The sequence below is a fragment of the Zingiber officinale genome, chromosome 2A (assembly GCF_018446385.1).
Source record: "Zingiber officinale cultivar Zhangliang chromosome 2A, Zo_v1.1, whole genome shotgun sequence".
Taxonomy (NCBI): Eukaryota; Viridiplantae; Streptophyta; class Magnoliopsida; order Zingiberales; family Zingiberaceae; genus Zingiber; species Zingiber officinale.
In genome coordinates this window covers 107,722,677-107,747,650 of record NC_055988.1, presented here as the reverse complement: position 1 = coordinate 107,747,650, position 24,974 = coordinate 107,722,677, and the positions used below count along the sequence as shown (strand labels likewise).

Here is a 24,974-nt window from a genome sequence, read left to right as displayed (position 1 = left end):
CAAGTATGCAGGAGTTGACGGGTCTGGAGGCCCCGACACCAGGCTGAAATCCAGTTAGGCCCGTGAGACTCGATAGCTGGTGCAAAGTCCAGATAGGTTAAGGAGTGACCCAATATCTGGTAGAAAGTCCGATTGGGTTTGCGGGACCTGACAACCGGTCGAAGTTCAGTTAGGTCTATGAACCTGACAACTTGCAAGAAGACCTAGTGGGTCAAAGGTAAGTCAAGCAAATGCAGTTGCTAAGTAAAAGGTCAACAACTAGATGAGAGATCCAGTGAGAACACGTTCTCGGTTAAGGGAACAGTAGGTGTCAGTCCAGCTTACGTCAATTTGGAAAATCTAAGCTGAAACCTTGACTAATTCGGTTCTCGGGGAGATATGATCTAATTAATACTAATACCTTATTGTGCTAACTTTATTTTGCAGGATAAACATATTTTGGTTGTATGGACTAATTTTTTTTTTTTTGCAGAAAAGAAGAGGGTGAAAAAAGAGTGGTTCGGGCGCCTGGAGTTGATCCAGGCACCCGGACTAGTTTCGCCCGAATGGGTGCCTGGCCAGGCACCCGGATGGTCCGAGTGCCTAGAGTTAGTCCAAACGCCCAGATCAGAAAATTCGTTCAGAAGCTAAGTTGGAGGGTGTCAACTAGCCGAACCCACGTTAACAGTCCAAGCGCTCAGAGGGGGTCCAGGCGTTCGGAGGTGGATAAACTTCAAGGATAAAGTTTCAACGAGAGCTCACCACATTAACACAGTTCAGGCGCACGGGAGGGGATCCAGGTTCTCGGATGGGGATATAAAAGTAGTCGTTGACCAGTAGCTTCAGAACATCAAATGCTACGACTTTCATTCCTACACGCTGCTCCAAAAAGGCTCCTATGAAGCTATAACGCTCCTTCAATTGGCGATCAAGTTCTCTTTGCTTTCTTTGTTGTCAGTAACCTTTTTTAGTTCAACTGTATTATTCGAATTATTAATGGATTATTCAATGAAAGCACTCAACGAGTGCAGGCCTTAGAGGAGTCGTCGAATGCTCCAAATCAAGTAAGAAATTACTTGTGTTAGCACATGCTTGTCCTTTTCTTTCTCGCTTCGTTCTCCTTAACTTTTTATCTGTTACGTATTCTCGACTTTCAAAAAAACAACGATTGTTATTTACCCTCTATCGTCTTTACGATCCAACATTATGCCCCTTTTCAAAAGAAATTATTTTTCTCAAAAAATTGTCTATTATGAGAATAAAGTTTTTGATTGACAAAAAAAAAACATTTATCATGATTTTTAAAAAATCTTTAAAATACTTTTACGAAGGAAACATACCCTAATGTAGAATCAACCACCACACTATCCATGGATCAGATCATCTACAATTCCACTTTATAGTTTAATTTTTTTTAAAAAGGCTCGTAACAGTCACATTGAATGGAATTGAAATATTTTAACAATAATTTGTATTTTTTTTCACATTTGAATCAAAACAACTTCCCCTCAAAAGAACAGTTGTATCTCTTCATTCATTTTATTTTAATTTTAGAAGGAACGAGTGAATGGAATACTAGAAACTTGTTCCAAACATTCTTGCTTGGAAAAATAAATACAAAATATGTGTGTGAGAGAGGGGACACGGAGTGTAAGGTAAAGATGTTTAGAATATCAAGATCTTTTATATATATATAATTATTATGACAACGCTCCGTCAAAATTTAAAAAATCCTAAATTATTTTTCTATTATAACAACTTCATATTATAATAATTATGATATCATAACTACTACACCGTCTTGAACTAATACATTATTACAATTATAAAATCATAACCACTACAATATGAATAAACTAGAATAGTATAACGATTATAAAATCATAACTGCTACAACAATTATAGTTGTTACAATATTATGAACTAACTATATTATAACAACTACAATTTCACAGCTACAACGCATTGGTTTTACAACATGGTTAGACAAAAAATCAGAATATTGAAGCAGCAACAGAAATATTACTACAATATTCTGATATAGACACGTTATAACAGATACGATTTCATAACTGCTACAACATAATTAATCCAAAATATTATAACAATTACAATTTCATAATTATTACAACGTGATTAGACCAGAACGTTATAATAGATACAGAATCATAGCTTCTACAATTTAATAGGATCATAAATAAAACCGTTGAAGTAACTATTATTTCGTAGCTACTGCAACATTGAATCTGCTAATTCTGATGGAGTACTACAATAGAAGAAAATAAAAAGTATTAGTACAATAAAATTTGCCCGGTGAAAATCGGTCATAGTCGGCAGCAGGAGTAGGAAGCATATGCACTATATATATATATTGAACCTCTTGCCTGTTTATTAGTATATATCAATGGATTTATTGATATTTCATACATTTCTACACTATGGCTGCAGCATTACCGTTTTCCAATATCCTTTCGATCTGTTTTGTCTGCATCAGTGTTGTCGACTCCAACCATATCAGTACTCTCATATGGGAGTACCACCACAGGTGCCGCATGAACAGCAGCCCACCATTCTCTTAGAAACTTCATGACTTTGATAACCATTTTCCTTCGGAAGTCTAATTCACGAGTAAAAAGATCGAAGATAACGAAAGCAAGAATATACATAAAAGGAATCACAAGGAGAATAATAGCCAAACCGAGAAGCACCATGGCAATTTCAGATGTCACCTGCAAGAAGTGCAAATAGAATTAGTGTCTTCTACCTCAAGCAATATTTGAGCAAAGGAAGGATGAAATCGTATTGATTTTTTTAATCCAAAAAGTCTTACATATGATTACATCTTCCACTTAAGATTCTTGACACTCCAGTAGGGTAACTTGATTGCTTGAACAGCAAAGTTTAATGAGAAAATCTATTTCAAAAGAGAAGCAGGTCTATAAACAAATTCTAATAGAAGGATCATATGTGTATGAAGTAGCATAAGAAATTGTCACATATTTGTCTATCTAAAAGAAGCATGCAAATGACAAGAAAAAAAGAGGGCTTATGCAATTTTATAAGGATTGTATCAAAGTAGTTAATATCAAATTATTTATGCTTTCTTTCAATACAACTACATGGATATGCTTAAGAGAGGTATTTAGAGGGAATTTCGCTGGCAGGTGCTCGCATAGTTGATTCTTAACCTTTAAAATTATGGTACCCCTACAGAACAAATGATATTTATAATTAATAATTAAACATGTTCTATGCAAGTAAAATTTTTGAGACCAGCAGCAATCACACAGAAGTGGAAATGGCGATAGCATACCTCAGGTTGACCAGATAACAAAATCGTCCTAATTTTAAGGAGAACAATGTTAACATTCTGAAGATAGTTCTCGATGTATGTCATGGCATCCTTTACAGCAATTATTTTCTGGATTGTATTTGAGGGTGGCTGATCATGTATTACTACCTTACCAAAAGATCTTCCAAGACGCCCTTGTTCTTTGAGACCCTTCAATAAAAGCATAGTGGTAGCCATAGTCACAATGGTTGCCGGGAGCACATAAGACAGTAAATTTCTGAAAGTAAAAGGCAACAGATATGGTTAGGAAACCAAATGTAATCTTTTATTGGGAAAAGAAAAAAACAATGCCATATTATTGAAGAAACAAACGGAAATGTTTTTCAAAGCAAGTAAATGCCTACCCAATGCCGAGGTGATTTAATTCGCAAGATAAACATTAAAACAAACAAATCCAAGAACAATAAAAATCAGGGATGCATTCTTTATTACACAAAAGATTAATGATGTTGATGAAAGAATTTACAACAAGCAGGTGATGCAAACTGGAAAGAAAAGATAATCCATCTGAACCTCCTGCTGTATAAATGGAAGAAGACAATCAAGCCCCCAAGGCTATGATACAGCGGTAGGGCATCCAAGTTGTCCCAAACACCAGCGGTTTAATCCCTAGCTATGGTGTATTTGTAGAAATTTTTCCTCCAAATGGGACTTTTGGACTTCCGGCCGCAAGCGCTTCCGGATTTACCCTAGTGGCTGATGGAAAAATTCCGTGGGACTAGCCCAGTCACCCCAGGGTTAGTCAATGAGGCTACATGGGTTTATCAATTTTTTTTGAAAAGACAATCTAATTTAACAGGTTGGTTCTGTAGTTGTTTGTGGTCTTTCCCACTTGAATGAGCCATTTCTATCAAGGTTCAAAATCTCGAAGCGTGCCGGGATTTATCTTTGACTGGAACTGTACCCAATTTGGATCATGCTGATGTTCTGACTTATAGTGCTAGTGAAGAATCAGAAGTGGAAGCAAGAAGGAAATGAAGAAAAAAGAACAAGAGATGACATCTACATATTTTGTTTTGCACTTGGTGTTACATCTAAAATGATACAATTCGGATAGTATTATGTTGGGCAGACAAAAGCTTAAAAAAATAATTTATTTTGACATCTACTATAACATGCCAAGTGTTAGCATGACACAATATGCATCCACATAATTGATAAAATGACATAGGAAAGATTAGTTATGCGATTAATATCGAGTTTTGATAATTTACTAGAAGAATATATTTTGACCATATGCACAACACAATACAAGATTTCAATACATGACTTGTATATTGACCTTCACCAAATTCTCAGTTCTTAACTCATTTGTTTCTTTTGGGTACAGAATCTGAATAAATGGATTACAAAAAAAAAAAAGAAAAGATGATATTTAAAATTTTAAATTATTTCAACATGCATCATAGCATGTCAAGAGAAATTAAGTGTTATCATGAAACTATATTCATCCATATAATTGACACAATGATTATATTCATCCATATAGTTGACACAATAATATAGAAAAGAATACTTGTGCCTATTAGTATTGAATTTAGATAATTTACCCGAACAATATGTTTTGACCATAGCACATGACACAAGACAAGATTTCAAACAATGATTTATATATTGACCTTTGGTCAGCGAATTCCCAGTCCATTTGTTTCTTTCAGGTAGACAAATTATGGTTGGCTTAAACAAGAATGAGTTTAATTGAAATTTCTATAGAAGACTAAAATATCATGGTCATTCATATTTTGGAGTATGGATTGGTTCAACCTTTCTTTATGGATCACAGCTGGGATGAACAAAATCTACCTTCTAGGTCTCTCTAGATTATGAGGGAACAATTACCTATTTTCAATATCATGATTTAGGCGAAAGCCATAAACAAACTCAGGGGACTAATTACATAACACTAACATGGCTCATGCAACTCAACTAGCAATGGCTTGGTTCCCTCCCTTGTATTTTCTCAAGTCTGCAACTAAAATATCCCTCCGTAAAACATGCACAATATCTTTGAGTGACAAGATACAGTTCTAGGATCGTGCCGACGCTCTAATGATAGATTGGAGGTAGAAGGAGGAACGAGATGAAGCAAAGGAGACATTGCTGTGTTAAGTGATATCGAATTTCGGTAATTTACCAAAATGATAGATTTCTACCAGCATGGTACAAGATTTAAAATCATGTTCGGCACAACAATGTCACCTTCCTATGCTTCATCTCCATCCTTTTTGAACTCCAATCCATTATCGGCACCATGCAATGAAATATCGTCACAATATTGAAACATCGTTGTAGTAAAAAACCAAAACTTCGACACAGCTCGAATTTTTGAACCTTGTTAATATCTATCACTACAACTGTATACATTCTGGAATTATATGCATCACTTCTTTAGGACATTCAAATACTATGTTTTCTTTGAGTTTGAATTAAAAAAATGTAGCAGTAAAACTTGAAAAGCACACAAAAAATTTCAAGTATCTAAAAACAAATAAATTATCTACATACCTGAAAATAATGGTATAAACAATGAATAAAAAAGATAGAGTTAAACATGGCTTCTTCCACTGCCTAAACTCGTCAAATTTTTTTGCAACCACTACCAAGGGAATCAAAAGCTCCTGAGGTCCATAAAGATTGAACAAGTTAATCAACTAAAGGAAGAATATAACTATGGATAAATAACTGTTAATGAATCAAAAGATTGCACGACTAGAGGTTCAATCATCTTGATTGGCTACAACAACCAGGAGAAGATAATATTTCAGACAACCCCAGATTAATATTTCCAATTGCTTATTAATCACATCAATTTAAGATTTTAAAAAACTACTAAAATATACTTAAAAATCATAATTATAGATGAACCAATATTAAAAATTAATTTATTATGATTAAAACAATTGTTGATATATAACCAGAATAAACCAACTTGCAATTACTTTTCAATTAGAGAATTCTAGGATTTTTTGGATGTATTTATTATTTGGATAGGTTAAAAATATAAAAAACCAATTATTTTTCAACTCCTAAGTCAATTATGTCAAACTGTGAATGCTCATTTTTGACATTTTAAGTCATATGACAAGTCAACTTGATTTTGTGAAGATTTGTGAAGACTACCGTGTTTAACTAGTTTTTGACTATTTTTCTTTTTCCACATCTAGTCTATGAAATAACCAAAGTTGAAGATATCAGGTCTGTGAAAGTTTACAATAAGACAAATAGAAATAAGATAAGAATACCTGAAATGTACTTTCATTAATAAGAAAAGATAACAAGATGGATGAATATGAAATTCAAGTAAGATTTTAGATATCTTCGACCTATTACTAAATAAGGAGAAGTCGACGAAGGCATCACGAAGAATGTATTGGTCAAAAAGGAGAGGATCTTTTCTACACAAGTGTGATTGTGATTGTTGTGCGCCTTTTAAGTTAAACAAAGTATTGAGCTAATAGAAAGCAACATATATAGAATATTAATGTATAGGAGATAGGAATGCTAAGATGAATGTATAAAACTATTATGAAGGATAAAATAAAAACTTAAAAACTAAAAATTCTAAAGAACAATTTAGTGTAACTCTAATATATGATAAAATGAGAGAGAAGAAGTTGAAGTGGTAACATCATGTTCAAAGGTGACCAGTAAACATTATAGTTAGAAGATTTGAATTTGATTAGAATGAAATGTCTAACAAGTGAAGAGAGACAAAAAGAAACAGGGTCGATGCAATATAAAAAATTAATTTAAATATCACTAATGATATATCATGGTATGGATCCCAATAAAGGAATACAATACTTATAAAAGAACACACATATTGAGTACAAAAACAACTTATTTGAGACAGACACGACTCGATGATAATGATATGATATTTTCTATGACCTATATGTAACACCAGTCAATATTGGTTGGTTAAGCATCTGCCAAGTATGACTTCTCAATTATCATACAATTAAATCTACCTAAAAAAAATCTATTTAATAATGATTATTCAAACTCTTAGAAGTAATAAAAACAGTCTTTTTCACAAAAAAGTAATTATAATATCATAAGATATATTCTTTCACCAAAAACCTTCAAATACACCTCTGTATTCCCCAAAGACTTATACGCCCATTCAAATTTCTTCTAAGAGAAGCATTATATCATGAAGAACATCATCAAGGTCATCTAAAAATCCTTTTTGATTTGGTCTAAAAGATATATACAATTATACATACAAACAGATAAGTAAAAGTTTAAAATTTCCCATAACACAAATATATATATATATATATATATATATATATATATATATATATATATATATATATATCCAGGTGGTGCGGTGCTGATATTTGTCTTTGTTTAGATGATAATGCCTCATACCTTAGAAATGGGCTTTAGATAACACGAATATTAATCAGTGCACATTAGGAGGAGTGCCAGTGCTAAACAAGAATGGGATTGACCATAACCCAGGTTTTCTTGAACCAAATCCAGTGAGTGCCTGGGTATATTTGAATCAAAAATGACATAACTAAAGTTGCTATTCTCCTAGCCAGTATGCCTCAAATTTCATGACTCTATGTACTGGATTTGATGAGAATGTACAAGGATACCAGCAAAGTTCCATAAATTTGAACCAAGTGAATTTTTTTTTTTTATTACCAAACTGCAATAATGAGTCCCTGCCTAAACCCAGTGTAAGTGGATAAGGTAAAGCATATAGGAAAATTCAGTCTTCCTATTCTAATGGTGAATAAAGTACGAGATCAGGTTAATTATGGAAAAAAAACACAACCACAAGAATATACATAATTAGTCAAGTAAATGTGGCATTCAAATATTCAATTTCTACTTTACACATTATTTTACTTGGACATTAATTGAGCTGGCATGATGGTAATTTCAACATGCTAAGGATCTGATCCTCTGAATATGTATTACATTTCATGCTTTATCTAAGGCACGATGATTAATTGTCTTATTTAGCTCCACATGCTCATTATGTTTATTCATATGACACATGCTATAGCACTTCATAAGGTAGAAGCTTAGTCAGTGTAACACACAGATTTTTTATCAGTAAAACCATTAAAGAGTTCATAGATGGAGAAATTAATACCTTGAAAAGATCAATATTGCTTGGTATTCCTTTGATCATAGCTACATCAATTGTTGCTCGAGTCTTCTCCACTATTCGACTTTTCACTTTGCATGTCAATGCTGCCCTCTCAACAAGACTTAGATCACCTACAACAAGGTTTTTTGCCAGCACAATCCCACGTTTAACTAAAGAATTCCTCCAGAAGGTGACCGACATGTTATCTGACCAACTTGGTGATTTCATCCACTTGCGCAAGAACACACTTCCATCTATGTCAAACACATGAATACTAACATCAGAAAGGTCTTCAACAGATCTACTCCACTCAACTCATTGATAATTTGTTCGCTCAAACTTTGTTATCAGTGGCCCACCCCAAAAACTTAAAGCTAAAGTCTGCAAAACCACTTCACCATAAGGAACAGTCTGTAAATATGAGAACTGCACCAGTTTAGCTGGATCCTCTGACAGTCTTCTTATAAACTGAAGACATTGTAACCTTGCTATACTGTTTGCTGTACTTCTAATAACTCGTCTCCTTCCTTTATGAGAACCATATACATAATGGATTAACTCATACATTGAGATAATCACGTACAACCTCATACATTGAGATAATTTCATACATTGAGATAATCAGTTCACTTGGTCCATAATCACGTACAAACTCATACATTGAGATAATTTCATTAATGGAAGCATGCCAAACGTCTCGTCTCATTTCACCACCAAAATCAATAAATTCAAGGATCCAAGTTTCTGAACTGATATAATATGATGTCAGAACTATGATAAAGTCAGGTATATAGAAAGCAAAACTTTAATAACCTGTAAGGCTATCACAATTCAATGTGAAGCTAAAAGAGAAATCTAAATGTCCAAAATTTATATTTTGAGTTAATACTAATCACGTTCAAAATACTTATTGATGTTTTTATGTTCATGACAATGCACTGTAAGCTACATTATGGCCAAACATGGATTAGAATCTAAAACAAGTTTATGCACTTTATATCATTATGCTTCAAGGGAGAATGGAAATAGATGTGTAAGCATATAAAATTTACTCACTTGAGGCCACTAGTAACAGATACAGCAGAATCAAAAAATTTTGACCCAAGTGGTCCAACTTTTGTTTTATCAACCCGTGAACCATGATGCATGAGTTCCAATCTCACTGATTTTTTTAGTACCTGTCAGTCCAATGGCCTGCCAATATCAATGGAATTGAAAAGACAGTTGGGCTAATATCTCAATAAGTTGGCTAAAAAATGACAATGTCAAATATACTGGAGTTGTCTATTTTCATCCAAATCAAATTACATTATAATTATAGAAAAAAGACATTCACATATGCAAGTGTTCACATTGAGAAGAGTTCAGCAGGCAAATAAGCATGACAGCCTACTACAACCTTAAGAAAGTAACATATATGTGCAACCTAATGTCACAAATGTAATTACTTAGCAGACAATAACCAGGTCTAAAGTCTCATTCCGAGCCAGGGTAATGGTCCTCAGCAAGAATGAGAAATGTCAACCATGCTGGTCCTTGGAAAAAGACAGTTGATTCATCCAAAAAGAAAGGTTGTTTACCTCAAAATATAATGCCCTATCAGTTAGAGTCAGATTTCCAGGCCATGCAATGTTATCCTCCCATTTTAAAACAGGCCGCCACCTGCTTGAGCCAATGCACAAAGTTGCTCATTGGGCAACACATTGTCTCTGTTTTCATATGATTGTCTTGCCTGATGTACCCTTTTTACAAAGTACAAGCAAGTGTTTAGTGAAAAGAGAACTAAAAAACATAGATTGTTTAGTTAAAAGAGAATTACAAAGTACAGAGAAAACAAACTTGGATGAAATGAACATAATAGGGAAAGAATACAAGTCTTCCCCATCGAAATAAACATCAGCAAGCTATATATCAGAGCAATATGGCTGACAGAATGATGTATTATGAACTAGATGCAGTCATGCAGATAGACTGTTAATAAATGTATTTGCACACAAATTAAAAGTTCAGACATACTTCAAAAGTTCAGAAAGATATGTTGTCCATAAACTATAAGAGATGCCTTCTTCATCTCCAACCAGTGCCTTAAAGAGATGGTGTGCTGTTGATATGTCTGCCACACCTGCAATAGTTGGAGCTATTCGAACAAAAGCTTCTTCTCCAATTACTTGGCCGTAAGTTAAACAATTCCAGTTATCAGAAATAATCTTTCATTTGACAAATTTAAACGTATAGATTTGCAGTGAGATAAGGAAATTACTCACTAAATTAGCAGGACAAATGATCAACAGAATTTCCTTGAAAATGCAGAACATTGCAAACTTGTAGCACCAATGAACAAAAAATTGCATAGTCGGAAAATAGCTTTCTCAAAGTCCTCAACAATAAACTTCATGATGGACCATGTGGAAGGTACAATAAGATGTGAAATAATGAGTCTCTACCTCCACTACCAGATAATTAGCTATTTTATAAACAGCTTTTAGTTAACAAATAAGAATAGGGGATAACAGAAAAATCAAGAGCACATCATTAAGATCAACTCTTCATATTTGTTCCAATTATATGTTGTCTGCTACATGTATCTTATTCCTTCATGAAGCTCCATTAATTATTAAGGTGACGTTTGGTTAAATGATGGAAATGACTATGGGTATGAGTTTGATAGTAAGGTGTAATGGGAATGAGAATGGAAATGAAACCCACCTAGTTATATGGATTTGGTTGATTCCCATAAATCTAAAAATCATTCCCAAATTATCATTCCCAAACCCACAATCCAAACACCATCTTTTACTATCATTCCATTCCCTCATTCCCAAACCCATCAACCAAACACCTCCTAAGATTCAAATCAATGAAATAATATTTTTATTAGATTAATATGTTCTTTAGCCTTCTTCTATCCATTATATATTACAGCTTTCTCTCTAATAGATTTAACTCTTCTAACTATACAATCTATTCACCTTTGAACACATCCATACCATCTCAACCTATTTTTCATTTTCTCATTTATTGAATTATGCCTAATTATTCTCGATATTGGTATTTCTTATTATATACTTTCTAGTAACTCGATACATCCATCTTAGTGTTTTTCATCTTTGCTACTTGTTTATGTGTTGCTTCCTAATAGCCTAATATTCAATCCATAAAGTATGATACCACAATCTTATAAAAAATTTCTCGTAGTCCAAGTGGCACTCAGCAATCACGCAAGACTCAAGAAGGCTTCTCTTAAATTCAACCACTCATTTCATCCAGCTAATGATGCCTTTACTAATCCTCATTTCTTGCTGAATTAGATCCTAATAATTTCAAATACATCTTAACTATTATATTCATTCTTTTCTAATTACTAAAATTATATTTACTACATTGCAATTTTTGTTCTACTTAAATAAAACATTTTTACCATGAAGTTTTTCTCCACTACTTAATCTTTGAATTTAATTTAATTTAATTACATTCCCATCAAGTAACACTCTCATTTCCAAAAAACATACATCAAGGAGGTTTCTCTTGGGTATGATTGATTTGATTAGTTCATCTAGTATTGAAGGAAACAGATAGAGACACAGTGAGATGACCCTTAATGTAATCTATAGGAAAATCATCTACCACACTCTCAATCTCAAACACCAATACCAATATTATTATACATATCTTTTTTCACGTTCATGTAATTTCCAGATATTCTTTTCTTTTACAAAATATAGCATTTCTAAATAAATTCATCTGCAAATTTTCTTATCTTCTATGTACTTTCTTACTAAATCAATAATATCTATGGTTTCGAGCATGATATCAAATTGATTCTTAGAAATATTTATTTTCCATTTTTTGTTCACTTCGAAATAACTCTTTCACAAAGTTTCATAGACTCATCAACTTGACCCTCTATAATTAGAGCATTGTATATTACCTTTATTCTCATAAATATGGACAAAAAGCTATTTCTCCATTCCTTAGATATCTTATTAATTCCCCAAAATTGGATAAATAACTTAGTTACTAAATTCTTTCAAACCTCAATGGGATCATCATTCGGACCTACTCTTTATTTTCCTTCAATTCTTTAAAAAAAGTTCTTTGTCATCACTTTCTCTCGATAGGTGCGACATTGACTTTCTTTCTAATGTTCTCATTTCTTATCTTATCCATCCTCTTATGTCTGCACATCCACCTTAATATCTTCATCTCTGCGACTTTTTATCTTCTGTTTGATTCATAACCCGATATTCAACTTTATATAACATAAGTGTATCATCATTTTATAAATTTTCCCTTTAGGTTTTACAAGTAACTTATTATCACAAAGAACATTAGGCGCCCTCCTCTATTTCAACCATCATTTTGCAAAACGATTCTAGATGCTTAAAGCTCTCAGCTATTGGTAACTCGTCATCATATTTTGTCTTTACTCTATTAAACGTATCTAAAATTACAAACAAATCTGAAATTCATATAAATCTATCACAATGGATAAAAAGCAGCATTTTCTATCACTAAGTCTCTACATTTTTAGTCTTTACTCTAGCATCTACAATCACTAAGTCTCTACATTTTTAGTGTTATATCCTTTTCTAATTCTTAATTCCTAGATGCAAAGGATAAAAAGCAGCCTGGTGCTCCCGCCAATGCGGTGTCTCAAGAAAGGATCTATTGTATGTAACCTTATCCTGTTTTGCTTGTTTTCGAGACTCGAACTCGTGACCTCCAAATCACAACAATAACTTTACCATTGCGTCAAATCTCGCCGTTTTAGATGTAAATCAATGTTATTTTGTTTGTACTTTACTCTAACTTAATAAATCATGATTAAGTTATTTGGTTATCCTTTACTAAATTCCTTTAAACATATTGTTCAAATTAAACTATCAAAACGACTAACATAGGGATGGCCACTCTCACACTCTCAGCAATGAACTTATCACGAAGGGCGAAAAGGTGAGACAAGGACATTTGAGAGGCTATATTTTTAAACTAGAAACCCTCTAATATGGAGGTATCTACCTCTAGATGGGAATTTTTAGATAAACGAGGATTTCTAAGAGTCATTAACAAAGAAAAAAGTTAAGATTTAATTTATTAAGTTGGATGAAAAAAATTGTCAAATCGAGGAAATCTAAAGGCCACGACTCACTAAACAATGGAGACAAGTTCTGTTTTGTACAAAGGACTGACTTCAATATTTACCCATTTTAACGGGGCTAGCATCAACAACAATTGTTAAAACATACTTTTAACATGTAGGAGCACAATTTTCTTCAATCTGCATCTCTTTAGGCGAATCCAAAACATGTAGTTATCTTGTCCAAAAGTCGAGACGGTGGATGCTAGGGACGTGGCGCTCCCGTTAACCGTGTGGAGACTCTGAATGACGTGAACCTACAGCCATAGAACGTCAGTGCCGAGCCAAGGAGGGGTTCCCCAGCGTTGGCCCTCCGACACTCAAGTCAATCACCAGTGATATGGAAGCAAAGATGCGGAGCGAAAGCAACAGAGTAACAGTGGCTACAGAAGAATATGCATACCTCCGTTGAAGCTCGAGGCCCTTTATATAGAGCTCCGGGAGCGCGCATGTGCACGATTCTCTAAGCATGCACGTTTCTCAAAACTTATCCTGAAAAGACATGTCAATAAAATGTCCTTGACACTATACCTTAACGATCCGAGCACATCTTTGACAAGAAAGTGGAAGTTTTCGTCGTACGATCCTCTGCCTGACCATGCTGCCGGCCATTCTTTCTGTCAACAGCACGGGTTCCCAAAAGGATATCGACAAATTCTCCTTTTGTCTGGTACTAGGACGAGCGGGAGGGCCGCTCAGCCAGCCTTTATTTATGCAGGTGTCGCTCAGTCCTTGGGTCGAGCAGGAAGGTCGCTCGGCCGACCTTCCACTGTCCGAGCGAGAAGTCGTGTTTGAATATCGTCTGGCATCCGCCTTGCTGGTTCCGCGACCTGATATAAGTTCGAGTGGGAAAGCCGCTCGACGTGCGCTTTGCCGATTCTTCGATTTTCTGAGCGTCGGAAGCTCGATGCATGGCCGAGCTGTGATAATGCCGAATCAGATATTCCTTGTTCCAATCGAGCAAGCGGGTTGCCCGCTGCAAATTTTCTAAGAGATTGAACTGAAAAAGGTTGAAGGAGGCACCCTTCAATATCCTAGCTCCGCTCGTGCCACCGTCGACCTTTGTGCGGGCTTGGGCTAGCGCAGGGACAGCATCGAGCTGAGTGTGGCCATGGCAAGGGATTTCCGATTGCCACCGGATCTGGAATCAGGTAAGGTTCTCTTGTTTCCATGTAGAAGTTCCTGCTACTTTTTCAACTTTTCTCAAGATGTTAATTTTTTTGCTTGAAAATAATCCTTTGGCTGCACATTTGTCTTTCATATAAAAGAGTTTCTTTTTCTCTGGTTGTATTAGTATTTTTCCCTTCCACAATCCATAATTTGATTAAAATAGAATGAAAAATTCACTTTATCTTAGTATTTTCCATACGTTGTATTTCTCTATACTTGGATTTTTTTTTTCAAAAAGAAAAATCTGTTTTAGTGAATTTATATCAGTGACAATTGACAAAACAACAAATTGCTCCATTAGGCTATATGAGATTAATCGAGGAAGAGAGTCGCCAAAGAAGGGAAAAAAAATACAATTCATTTAAATATAAATGAAGATATAATAGAGATCGAGCCTAATCGCTTTGGAGAATTCATATAGCTGATCATACTTAATGAGATAAAGATTTGGTTGTCGATGCTGATGTAAAACAGGGGTAAATGCTATCGAAATTGAACTAATTTGAGTTGTATATGACACTACATATGGCTCATGAGCTCATGAGATCCATCTAGCTGACTCAAATATCTATTGCACTATAAGAGTTGATGCTGATTACTGAATACTTAGGTATGATCATCGATGGCCTGATGAAATTCATATAGCAGACCCAAATATTTGTCTTACACAAGTAGTTGATATTTGTTACTTTCAAACCTAGGTACAATAATCTAATCTCTAGTAACTTTACATTTTGTTTGTTTCCTGGAACTATTGGAACATTTTTGGTTGACTCTTTAATGTATTATCTGTTTGTTTGTAGAATCCTGTACAAATTCTCTACTATACTACATTTTTGAATTAGTTGTTGGCAGATTTGCATTGCTTGTTAATGTCTTTATCGGATTTGAATGGTCGTGACAGTTCCATTTGTTAGATCATTCAACTATGATTATAAATATTAATATCGTTAAACTTATTAAAGAAATCGAATGTGATTCTGTGAATTAACTGGAGTCAAAATAATGCATGTTCTGTCACAATCGGATGAAAGATGGGGTGACGAATAAAACTCTACTTTCCATCAAATATGTTTTACGACATTACAGGCAACGTTTTTCAAGAACTAAGATATACTATATCCTCCAACTTTTTCAAGAGCTACAGATATATTCAAAATCTATTTTAGACCTTTAGCCATTTCTCGAAATTTTGCAACTGTCTCTTGAAGGGTCTTTTCAGCTTTCTCTGGACATATATCTTTGCTTGCTTCATCATTAGATGCCGATAGCTTCATTTTTTGAATCCTTGAAGCTATCTCTGAAGGATCTTCATAAGTCTTCTTCGGAGTCGGTATTCATCTCTTCATATGACAGTGACATGCATAATCCTTTATCGCACCTCTTTTCATTTCTTCCACAAATACATGTTTATGTTCGTATCTTGGTAAATCGAGGTAATATATAATATCTCTATTTAAATAAATAAAAAATAGATTAATAAATTTTAATAAAAAATAATTGATATATTAATAAATTTAATTACCTATTTTTTATTTGCAGTGCTGAATTTATAGTCATATTCATCATCCATTGACAAACTGCAATCAATTAAATAAAATATTTATTGAATATATATCTAATAACTTTCTATATGAATTTGAGAAAATTGAAGATTATACCTAAATTCAATGACGTCGAAATGATTCTTGATGAAGTGCCAGGACTGCTGCTCACTTGTATGTAACAGCAATCTGTGATCCGGTGACGACCCTGTACTTGTATTTGTAATTGTATCACACTCTTTGGAACTTCAAGCATAAGAATTTTTGACCCTACAGTTGGATCAGATGGGTCAAAAGTCCTAGTGTGACGAGCATTTTTCATAACATCAGAAATTCTATCATAATAATAGCGGATGGGAATAGCGACATCGACCGAGATCGCTGGATGAACACCAACTGGGATCGCTGGAAGGACACCGGCTGGGATCACTGCGCAATTGGTGGTCGGAATCGTCGAGATCTGTCACCCAAATCCAAGAATAATCCGACTTAGCATGGTATGTTTCCTGCAATTTGAGCATAATTAAAATGAGATTTTATAGGTGGCAGAAAATAAAATTTGCATATATAAACGATGACCTCTATAGAATTCTAAGAGAATATTTTCAACTATCATTCTTAAAAGACTAAAATTTTAGTCCTAGAAATACTGTCATATCACAGTAATTTTAGAAATTAATTGTATACATCAAAGACCAATGCACTATAATATGCTGTGTCCGGGTTGATTGCAATTCTTTCTATCTTCTCTACACATAAACTAGTATCTTTAAGATTACCTCTTTTGACCAATGCCCTTATTGATGCACAATACGCAAACACATCTGTTGTATAACCTTTCTCTATCATCCCATCAAATATATGAAATCCATGCTCAAATTTTCATGTCTAAAGCAGCATTCCATGACTATTGTGCTCTATATCTTTCCTTCTTGATTCCTTTTAATGCTGGCATCTAACCTTGTTCTTGATTGCGGGATAGCTATGGAATTTTTATGAAGTAAAGTAAAACAACATTAATTCTCAACTCATCATTCTCACCTATCCTCTAAATTGCATTCCAATTCCTCTTACACCCAAAGGAGCTACATGTTAGGTTAACAATCTTGATTATCATTGCATGCAAATAAGTAGTAAACAATTTATACATTGAAAATCAATTTAAATTAATATATAATATTAAAAATATTTTAAAATTTATTCAAAATGATTAGCAAACTAACTAAGTATTACCTTCGCTAAAATATTTATCATTCTTTGATCTCTATCTCACAACTAGTGGTGTTCTAAAGAATCTAGATGCATCTCTATACGCCTTCAAATTCCATGATTATCATATATCTTGGGTGAGAGGATCTGGATGGAAAATTTATACATATTACATATATGAGTATAACATCCATGATAACACTATCGAACTTTATCTCCGTAGAGACCCTGTAATAATATAAAAAAACTAAAGTGATAAGTAGTAACATGTATAGAACTATCTAATTTCCGTTTCACATATTTTTTTAATACACTTCAATTCACACTTTAAAAAAAGTCATTATGTCGCTCTTAGCACCATTTATGTCATCATAGACACATTTCATTGTCAGGTTAATAAATAATATTTATAAAATTCTAAATTTATTCAAAACTACAAAGAGCAAACTTACTTTATTAAGTAGTAAATATTACCTAGGCTAACATCTTCATCTGATTAATGACTAAGCTAGTTGTCTTCCAAAGAATCTGGATGCATCTTTATGCACCCTAAATTCCATGATGAGAGAGAAAGTATGATGAGAGAGAATGTGTGTTGGAAAAAATGAAGAGAGAGTATCCAGATTCTATGCTAAGCATGGAATTTAGGGTGCATACAGATGCATCCAAATTCTTTGGAAGACAACTAGCTTAGTCATTGATCAGATGAAGATTTTAGCCAAGGTAATATTTCCTACTTGATAAATTAAGTTTGCCTTTTATAGTTTTGAATAAATTTAGAATTTTACAAATATTATTTATTATCTGACAATGAAATGTATGTAAGGTGGCATAAAGGGTGCTAAGAGCGACATTATGACATTTTTTTAAAGCGTGAATTGAAGTATATTAAAAAAATATGTGAAGGGGAAATTAGATAGTTCTCTACATGTTGCTACTTATTACTTTAGTTTTTTTTATATTATTAGAGTATCTCTACGAAGATAGAGTTCGACAGTGTTATCATGGATGTTATACTCATATATGTAATATGTATAGATTTTCCATCCCGATCCTACCATCCAAGATATATGATAACAATGGAATTTGAAGGCATATAGAGATGCATCTAGACTCTTTAGAATACCACTAGTTGTGAGATAGAGATCAAAGAATGATAAATATTTTAGCGAAGGTAATACTTAATTAGTTTGCTAATCATTTTGAATAAAATTTAAAATGTTCTTAATATTATATATCAATTTAAATTGATATCAAAATGGTTTTCAATGTATGGAATGTTTACTACCTATTTGCATGCAATGATAATCAAGATTCTTAACCTAACATGTAGCTCCTTTCGGTGTAAGAGGAATTGGAGTGCATTTTAGAGGATCAGTGAGATTGATGAGTTGAGAATTAATGTTGTATTACTTTACTTCATAATCATTCCATAGCTACCCCGCAATCAAGAACAAGGTTAGATGTTAGCATTAAAAGAAATCAAGAAGGAAAGATATAGAATACAACAGTCATGAAACGTTGCTTTAGACATGGAAAATTTGAACAGGGATTTCAGATATTTGATGGAATGATAGAGAAAGGCTATACAACAGATGTATTTGCATATTATGCATTAATAAGTGCATTGCTCAAAAGGGGTATCTTGAAGATGCTAGTTTATGTCTAGAGAAGATGCTAAGAATTGGAATCAACCCAGACACAGCATATTATAATACTATAGTGCATTGCTCCATGTTGTATATAATTAATTTCTAAAATTACTGTGATATGACAGTATTTCCAGGACTAAAATTTTAGTCTTTTAAGAATGATAGTTGAAAATATTCTCTTAGAATTCTATAGAGGTCATCGTTTATATATGCAAAATTTATTTTTTGCCACCTATAGAAACTCATTTTAATTATGCTAAACATTTTAATTATGCTCAAATTGCAGGAAACATACCATGCTAAGTCGGACTATTCTTGGATTTGGGCGACAGATCTCGACGATTCCGGCCACCAATTGCGCAGTGATCCCAGCCGGTGTCCTTCCAGCGATCCCAGTCGGTGTTCATCCAGCGATCTCGGTCGATGTCGCAATTCCCATCCGCTATTATTATGATAGAATTTCTGATGTTATGAAAAACGCTAGTCACACTAGGACTTTTGACCCATCTGATCCAATTGTAGGGTCAAAAACTCTTATGCTTGAAGTTCCAAAGAGTGTGATACAATTACAAATACTAGTACAAGGTCGTCACCGGATCACAGATTGCTGTTACATACAAGTGAGCAGCAGTCCTGGCACTTCATCAAGAATCATTTCGGCGTCATTGAATCTGGGTATAATCTTCAATTTTCTCAAATTCATATAGAAAGTTATTAGATATATATTCAATAAATATTTTATTTAATTCAATGCAGTTTGTCAATGGATGATGAATATAACTATAAATTCAGCATTGTAGATAAAAAACAAGTAATTATTAATATATCAATTATTTTTTATTAAATCTTATTAATCTATCTTTTATTTATTTAAATAAAGATATTATAGAGTGCCTCGATTTACCGGGACATGAACATAAACATGTATTTGTGGAAGAAATGACAAAAGGTGTGATAAAAGATTATGCATGTCACTGTCATATGAAGAGATGGATACCGACTCTGAAGAAGACTTATGAAGATCCTTCAGAGATAGCTTCAAGGATTCAAAAAATGAAGCCATCGGCATCTGATAATGAAACAAGCAAGGATATATCTCCAGAGAAAGCTGAACAGATACTTCAAGAGACGGTTGCAAAGTTTCGAGAAATAGCTAAATGTCTAAAATAGATTTTGAATATATCTGTAGCTCTTGAAAAAGTTGGAGGATATAGTATATCTTAGCTCTTGAAAAACGTTGCCTGTAATGTCGTAAAACATATTTGATGAAAAGTAGAGTTTTATTCGTCACCCCATCTTTCATCCGATTGTGACAGAACATGCATTATTTTGACTCCAGTTAATTCACAGAATCGCATTCGATTTCTTCAATAAGTTTAACGATATTAATATTTATAATCATAGTTGAATGAGCTAACAAATGGAACTGTCACGACCATTCAAATCTGATAAAGACATTAACAAACAATGCAAAACGGCCAACAACTAATTCAAAAATGTAGTATAGTAGAGAATTTGTACAAGATTCTATAAACAAACAGATAATACGCTAAAAAGTCAACCAAAAATATTCCAATAGTTCCAAGAAACAAACAAAATGTAAAGTTACTAGAGATTAGATTATTGTACCTAGGTATGAAAGCAACAAACATCAACTACTTATGTAAGACAAATATTTGGGTCTGATATATGAATTTCATCATGCCATCGATGATCATACCTAAGTATTCAGTAATGAACATCAACTCTTATAGTGCAATAGATATTTGAGTCAGCTATATGGATCTCATGAGCCCATTGAGCCATATGTAATGTCATATACAACTCAAATTAGTTCAATTTCGGTAGCATTTGCCCCTGTTTTATATCAGCATCAACAACCAAATCTTTATCTCATTAAGTATAATCGGCTATATGAATCCTCCAAAGCGATTAGGCTCGATCTCTATTATATCTTCATCAACATTTAAATGAATTATATTTTTTTCCCTTCTTTAGTGACTCTCTTCCTCGATTAATCTCATATAGCCTAATGGAGCAATTTGTTGTTTTGTCAATTGTCACTGATATAAATTCACTAAAACAGATTTTTCTTTTTGAAAAAAAAAAAATCCAAGTATAGAGAAATACAACGTATGAAAAATACTAAGACAAAGTGAATTTTTCATTCTATTTCAATCAAATTGTGCATTGTGGAAGGGAAAAATACTAATACAACCAGAGAAAAAGAAACTCTTTTATATGAAAGACAAATGTGCAGCCAAAGGATTATTTTCAAGCAAAAAAATTAACATCTTGAGAAAAGTTGAAAAAGTAGCAGGAACATCTACATGGAAACAAGAGCAGAACCTTACCTGATTCCAGAATCCGCTGGCAATCGAAAATCCCTTGCCCATAACCACACTCAGCTCGATGACGTCCCCGCGCCAGTCCAAGCCCGCACAAAGGTCGACGGTGACATGGGCGAAGCCAGGATATTGAAGGGTGCCTCCTTCAACCTTGTTCAGTTCAATCTCTCAGAAAATTTATGGAATTTGCCTAAAAGAAACAATTTTTTTTTTTTTGCTTAAAAATGCAATCTTGGAGGCAAAATAAAGAAGGAACCGAGGGTTTGCAGCATCCAAGTTCAATCTTTTCTCAATTTGGTAGAAAGAAATTCCTGACCAATGGCCAAATCATGTAATATTTCGCTAGAAGAAACAATTTTTTTCTTGAGAATGGAAGAACCTAAGGTTTGCAGCATCAAAATTCGACCTTTTTCATAAAAAAGCTCCCGGAAGAAACAATCTTTTGACCGATTATAGAGCAGGAGGAGGAGAGGAGGAAACGAACGGGCTTTGCCCTAGCTACATCATGATGTTGACGCGGATGTGGGTGCGTAGCTCGCCGAAGGGGTCGAAAATCTGACCGAGGTCGACGGCGTTGCCATGGGAGTAGAGGAGCGTGAAGCGGGCGGGAGGTGGCCACCACCCGATTCCTGACCTTGCACCTCCACGTTCTTCTCCGGTAACAACTCCGACAGGCGCAGATCGGGCTTTTAACCTCGGGGACGCGGATCTGGAGGTAGTGGCCCGGGGATGCAGATCGGGAGCGTCGGAAACGAGATGCGGTGACGGCGCAATGAGGGAAGGCACTATACCTAGCCAAGGGCACCTATTATACTAGAGCCATCAAAATTAGGGATGTAAATGAGCCGAACCGAGCCGAACAATATTAGGCTTAAGCTCGGCTCGTTTAAGTTATATTCGGGCTCGAGCTCGGCTCGAGCTCGAATCGAGCTTTTATCACAAAGCTCGAGCTCGGCTCGTTTTAGAATTATCAAGCTCGCGAACAGTTCGAGCTCGGCTCGTTATTAGCTCGATTATCAAAGTTAACGAGTCTAACTCGTTAAGCGAGCTCGAGCTCGTTTTCAGACTTGTTTAGAGCTCGTTTTTAGCTCGTTTTAGAGCTCATTTTTTGGCTCATTTTAAAGCTCATTTTAAGACTCGTTTTAGAGCTCATTTTTTTGGCTAACTCGTTTTAGAGCCCGTTTTTTGGCTCGGTTTAAGGCTCGTTTTTTGGCTCACGAACCTATAAACGAACATATTCGCGAGCTCACGAGCCGAATATCCTTAAGCTCGAGCTCAGCTCAATAAAACTGTCGAGCTCGAAATCGAACTCGAGCTCGGCTCGATAAGATAAACGAATGAACTCGAACGAGGTTTTTACCGAATCGAGCTCCGAATAGCTCGCGAACCGTTTGGTTCATTTACATCCCTAATCAAAATTTTTATATTTTATTATATTTATGGGTTGCCCTAGATCTGCTAACTGGGACACAGATCCAGCCAAATATCTTTCAAATCTACGACAATCTTTCATTCAGATAGTTTTCGAGTAGGAGTGGGATTCTGCGACGAATTATATTAGTTATAGAATTCGTGATAAATTTATAACGAGTTTAAAATTCATTATCAAAATTTACAACAAACTCAAAATTTATTGAAAATTTTACAATGAATTCATTGCAAAGTTTGCATTGAATTTCAAATGCATTATAAAATTTGTAATAAATTTTAGTTTGGTCATAAAAATTAATAATAAATTTTAAATTCGTTATCAAATTTTATGATTTGAGCAAAAGGTGGAACCGCCACCCTAACGGCCCCCTGAGCCTCGCCCCTCAGGATTTCAGAGGGAGTAAATCACGGTGAGTGCTGGGCTGGAAAGTTGACTGGGGTCTTAGGAGTTTTTGACCAGCAGACCAGGAATATTATTCCCGTGTGCAACTGGCGACCCTCGACCTTTGGCCATTTGAGCAAACAACCAGGCAACTTACCAGCTGATCCAGCCCGTGAGGGCTGTTATCAAATTTTATGATGAACTTTGAATTGGTTGCTAAATTTTACAATGAACTTAAAATTAATAATTTAAAATTGCATCATTAATTTACGACGAATTTCATTATAATATATTTTTCATCTATGATTCTGTGATGAAAAATTTTTATTGTTAATTTTATGATAAAAATTGTTTTTTATTGCTAATTTTATTATTGATTAGTGATGATTTATTTTTATTATTAATTTTATTATAAATTTACATTGAATTTATTTATCATTAAAATTATTTTTTAAAAGAATAACATTATTACAACATTAATTGTTCAAAGAATATTCTAGTATAGTAAAAATGACTAAAAAATAATATAGTAATATAATGGAAACTACTGGTTTTGAATTCGCCGAAAGAGATGCACAACTTCCTGGAGATGCACAACATTTTTATTCTACCTGATTTGGAGGACAGATTGGCTGTTGATCTTGACGATGTCATGCCATTGCATTCATTTCTAGCTCCTGTATGGTAACATTTGACAATAACCAATTGTTAGCTCAGTTTTTGTATCCCATAATCAAATTTTTTTGATGTAAGTAGGTAGAAACATGCAAGGATCGTATTGCTGCTCTTGAGACACTAAAGCCTACAACTTCCTGGGAGAGAACAACTGCTGCAGGGCAAGGGCATGATGATGGTGTGTTGCAAGGTGGTCGTGGGTTTGGGGTAGCAATGACAGCTCTCATTGTTTACCTAAGTTCAGAATATGGGAGTACATTTGCACAGATTATGTATAACTGTGACTTTTCAGAGTTCCCTTATTTTTTCTATTTTCTGCTGAATTAATTTCTAGAAAATCATTTTCTTCTCTGGTTAGATTTGTTAGCTATCTTATCTGTGGCATCTATCTTCCTAACAGCCAGGGTATTTGCATTCATTTCAGATCCTCCTGATTACGCAGCTGGACAGTTAGATACAAGACGTTTTGGGGAACAGTATGCTAGCAAGAGGGAAGATGCTGACCTTGCTTTGCTCCCTGAGCAGACACCGTTCTACAAAGATCTGATATTTGTCATCTAGATTAACAACTTCATGATGAACTTTTTGACATGTAAATGTTGACCATTATCACAGGCTACTGTTGCTGTTCAAGCGGATGTTTGGGTTGATATTTTTGCTATCACTGATGAATACACAGATTTGGCTTCTCTCAAGTATCTGAGTATTGAAAGTGGTGGCTCATTATTTCTTTATGCTAACATGGATGATTGTACTCTTCCACAAGACATGTGAGTTTAGAGATGAATATTAAGATATCCATTTGAGTTTATGGATCATTACTAGTTGTAAAACATAAATTATTTGACAAGTTATTATTTCACCTTATGAAAGGTTTATTGATTCTTAACCCTAATACTCGGACAGGTATCCTATGTTGAATCGCCCTTATGCATGGGTTGCATATTAAGATTGAGGACATCTGACTTCAAACTTGGATACT

General features: G+C 34.3%; 1 pseudogene; it reads right to left on the bottom strand.

The window, feature by feature from the left end:
• Positions 1 to 2,036: 2,036 nt before the first annotated feature.
• On the bottom strand, positions 2,037 to 23,449 carry LOC122043883 (annotated as a pseudogene).
• Between the last annotated feature and the right edge of the window lie 1,525 nt (positions 23,450 to 24,974).